The following is a 4,924-nucleotide window of genomic DNA, read 5'->3' on the forward strand; positions in this document are numbered from 1 at the left end:
AATATTAGATATTATATAGAACAGCCTACTATAAGTGCTTCAAATATATGAATAAACATCTACAATATTAGATAATATATAGAGCAGTTTACTCTATGTCTTTCATATTTATAAAAAAACAGTTATAGTATTAGATAATACACAGAACAGTTTACTCTATATGTTTCTATTCATTAATTATCGTGTAGAATACTAAATGATATACAGAAGAGTTTACTATATGTGTTTATATTAATGGATTAACGCTAACAATAATACATAATGTACAAAAGATTACTACATGTGTCTGATATTTATTAATTAATGCCTACAAAATTAGATAACATATAGAACAGTCTACTATATGTTTTTCATATTTATGAATAAACATTTACAATTTTAGATAATATAGAGAACAGTTAACTAAAGGTGTTTATTATTTATGAATTAATGCTTGCAATATAAGATAATATACAGAACAGTCTACTATATGTATTTCATATTATTTAATTAATTTCTTCAATATTAGATAATATAGAGAAAAGATTACATTATATGTTTCATATTTATGAATTAACATTCACAATATTAGATGACATTAAGAACAGTTTACTATATCTAATTTATATTTATAAATTAACGTTTACAATATTAAATAATATACAGAACAATTTATTATACGGGTTTCGTAACTACGAATTAATATCAACTATATTAGATTAGATACAAAACAGTTTACTATATGTGTTTTATATTTATGAATTAATATCAACAATATGACATAATATACAGAAACGTTTACTATATGTTTTTCATATTTATTAATTAATGTCTACCATATTAGATTAGATACAGTATAGTGTGTTTTATAATTTTTAATTAAGGTCTACCATATTACATTAGATACTCAACAACATACTGTGTGTGTTTCATATTTGTGAATTAATGTCTTCATTATTAGATAATATACTGAATAGTTTACTATATATGTTTCATATTTATGAAACAAACGTGTATTATATTACAGAATATAAAGAAGAGTTAACTATATGTGTTGATATTTGTTAATTAACGATCACAATAGTACATAATATACAAAACAGTTAACTATATGTGTTTCATACTTATGAATTAACGCTTACAATATTAGATACTATACCGAACAGTTTGCTATATGTGTTTCATATTTAATAATTATTGTCTACAATATTAGATAATATATAGAACAGCCTACTATAAGTGTTTCATATTTATGAATTAACGCTTACAATATTAGATGACATTAGGAACAGTTTACTATATGTGATTTATATTTATAAATTAACGTTTACAATATTAAATAATATATAGAACAGTTTATTATATGAGTTTCGTATTTATGAATTAATATTTACTATATTAGATTAGATACAGAACAGTTTACTCTTTGCGTTTTATATTTATGAATTATTGTCTTCCATATTAGATTAGATACTCATCAATTTTCTATGTGTGTTTCATATTTATGAATTAATAACTACATTATTAGACAATTTACTGAATAATTTGCCAAATGTGTTTCATATTTATGAATTAACGCATACAATATTAAATATTATACAGAAGAGTTAAGTCTATGTGTTTCATATTTATGAATAAATATCTACAATTTTAGATAATATACAGAACAGTTAACTAAAGGTGTTTATTATTTATGAATTAATTTTTACAATATTAAATAATATACTGTACAGTCTACAATATGTGTTTCATATTATTTAATTAATGTCTACAATATTAGATAATATACAGAACAGTTTAATTTATGTGTTTTATATTTTATTAATTACTTTCCACAATATTAGATAAAATACAGAACAGTTTATTATATGTGTTTCATATTTATTAATTAATTCTAGAATATCAGATAATATATAAAACAGTTTACTATAAGGGATTTATATTTATGAATTCACGTCCACAATATTAAATAATATACAGATTAGTTAACTGTATGTGTTTCATATTTATGAATTAAGCCATCTTTTTTTATATACACTGTCAGTGCAGACTTAACGTTTTGTGTAATTTAAGAAGTAAACAAACAATTTTTGTTAGTCCTAAATGGAATAAAGGAAAGTTTGTTGTTTACTTCAATTTTCATGTTTGTTTGACACGTTTAGAAATATAAATGATTCAGTGGTTTGACGTATTGAGTCAACTATACAGGTTATAATTATGTTTCAATGTGTAAAATGTCCAAAAACCTTCCTATAAACAGTTTTAATGGTTGGTTAATGTGGGTAAAAACGTATGAAATACACATAAATTGTAATAAATAACATATATATAGAAGGTTGTCTGTTTATTTTGAATTTCGCGTAAAGCTACTCGAGGGCTATCTGCTCTAGCCCTCCATAATTTAGCAGTGTAAGGCTAGATGGAAGGCAACTACTTATCACCACCCACCGCCCACTATTGGGCTTCTCTTTTACCAACGAATAGTGGGATAGACTGTCACATTATAACGCTTCTACCGCTGAAAGGGCGAACAATTTTGGGGTTACCGGGATTGGAACCCGCGACCCTCGGATTACGAGTCGAACACCTTAACACGCTTGGCCATGCCGGACCCTTACATAGAAGTACAATATTATGTTATCATCAGGCCCTTAAAATGACATCATCTTGTCCAAACGTTTATAATACACACTTATATAACACACACTACGTTTAAACAGTTACTTTTGTCAGTTAATCAAGTTAAACGTGTTTAAAGCACCCACATAGTCGGCTTTAAGTAGTTGCTGTGGTCAGTTTATTTTATTTGTTATATTTGTGTGTGGCTACAAAAGGGCACAAGTTGTACTTACTTTCGAACTGATAGGCAACATGGAAGGTCAGTAACACCCATCTTTAACATCAGTCTCTTATTGAATGTTCGATTTGAATGTCATACTTCTAGTCTGTTCGTAGACACAAAACGCAGTAACTGGACATGAGAGATGGACAAAAAGTTCCATAGTCCGGCACGCTAACTGTGGTCCACCATCGGCCCGATAATCTTACCGACATATTTAAAATATTGTCGGATCATTACTTAATCAGTTTACTGTCTGTGGAATGCTTTACAGAAATTCAATCACGTAAAATAAACGAGATGTGTGAAGTACATATTGATATGTTGGTAGATATGGAAAGCTCCTTAGGCAGGTTTAATGGGAATCCTTAGAACTAAGCATTACATATTTATTTTGATTTTCTGTATGCGAGCTACACTGTGAAGACTGAAGTTACTTATACTTTATGTCATAAGTCACTCTAGGTGTTACTGGTAAAACTTAATTAATAAAACTTCAATAAATCTAATCACATTTGGACTCAAAGCTGTTAGAGCTGAATTATTCGCATCTCTTTCAAAGTGGAAAAGCTTCAGGATAGATCAAAGTAAATTAGTAATTACATTATTATGATTGAAGAAGAGAGGTGTGCCTATTACTAAATCCTTAGCTGGCTGATACCACATAAAAATACCTTAAATCAATTTAAAACAATTAGAACCAGAGAGATGTCAAGTTCATTTTAACATATTAACACAAGACTACATAAAAAGCAGTTAACATTAAACTGATAGATTTTAGAAAACGTACCCACTACCTGCATTTATTTTTGGCCTTCTAGTGGAATTTGACTGTCACTTTTGTAGATTTTCATAGCTTCAAAATATGGAATGCGAGTTTGCGGCAACGACTTGCAAACTTTAAATCCTCAGACTCATTACCCAGGTATTCTAGTCTACTTCTAGCCTAGTGAGTGAATTAAATATTACCAGTTTGTTTGTTTTTTGAATTTCGCACAAAGCTACTCGAGGGCTATCTGTGCTAGCCGTCCCTAATTTAGTAGTGTAAGACTAGAGGGAAGGCAGCTAGTCATCACCACCCACCGCCAACTCTTGGGCTACTCTTTTACCAACGAATAGTGGGATTGACCGTCACATTATAACGCCCCCACGGCTGAAAGGGCGATCATGTTTGACGCGACAGGGATGCAAACCCGCGATCCTCAGATTACGAGTCGCACGCCTTAACACGCTTGGCCATGCCGGGCAAAAGGCGAGCATGTTCGGCGCATGCGAACACTCTCAGATTTGCCACAACACGCTTGCCATGCCGGCCCGAATTAAATATTACCAGTTTGTTTGTTGTAATGTTAGTGTATTGTGTTTCGTTTATTATTTTTTAAAGTATGTCGTTTCGAATATCATAGACTCTGTTTACGTGGCTTTATTATTTTCAACATCATATATAAAACATCAAGTTCACCTGGCCACTCTTAAATATTAATATGAGTTATCAAATTTGAGGTCACTTTCTAAATCATATATTATTCAGTAAACCTGGTGTCATATGCAAATAAAACGAAAGCTTCGGGTCACTTTTGAATATTTAATTATTCAATATTCACTTGAGAATGTAAACTTCTTACTTCAAACACTTCATACACAAGAAAATGGTAATTATTTTATTTAGTACAAACTGCACCCTAGTGGCTCGACTACAAGCTTCTAACGCTAAAAGCCAGAGTTCAGTATTCATACTGAGCCTATTATAGGTACTTTGTTGTTCTGTACATAAATACAAAACTAAAACCATCACACGATTCAAGAAACGTTAAATCTAAACTTATACAATATACGCTTATATATTTATTAACAGACATGTTTCAATATAGAATACAGAAGGTAAATATGAATAACAATTATAAACAATGTTGAAAGTGACCCCCGTTGGCATCAATACAGGCTTGGATCCTTCTTATTTTGTTTCTAAACACCGCTATCAGTTGCTGGCTTGAAATCAAAATCTGAACTATAATAACACATGATTACAAAGCTGCACAGTGATTTCCGAACACCCTGTATAAACAGAAATGTAAAAATCTTTATTCCTCTACTTGTATACGCATT

Source organism: Tachypleus tridentatus, chromosome 7, assembly GCF_004210375.1.
Source record: "Tachypleus tridentatus isolate NWPU-2018 chromosome 7, ASM421037v1, whole genome shotgun sequence".
Taxonomy (NCBI): Eukaryota; Metazoa; Arthropoda; class Merostomata; order Xiphosura; family Limulidae; genus Tachypleus; species Tachypleus tridentatus.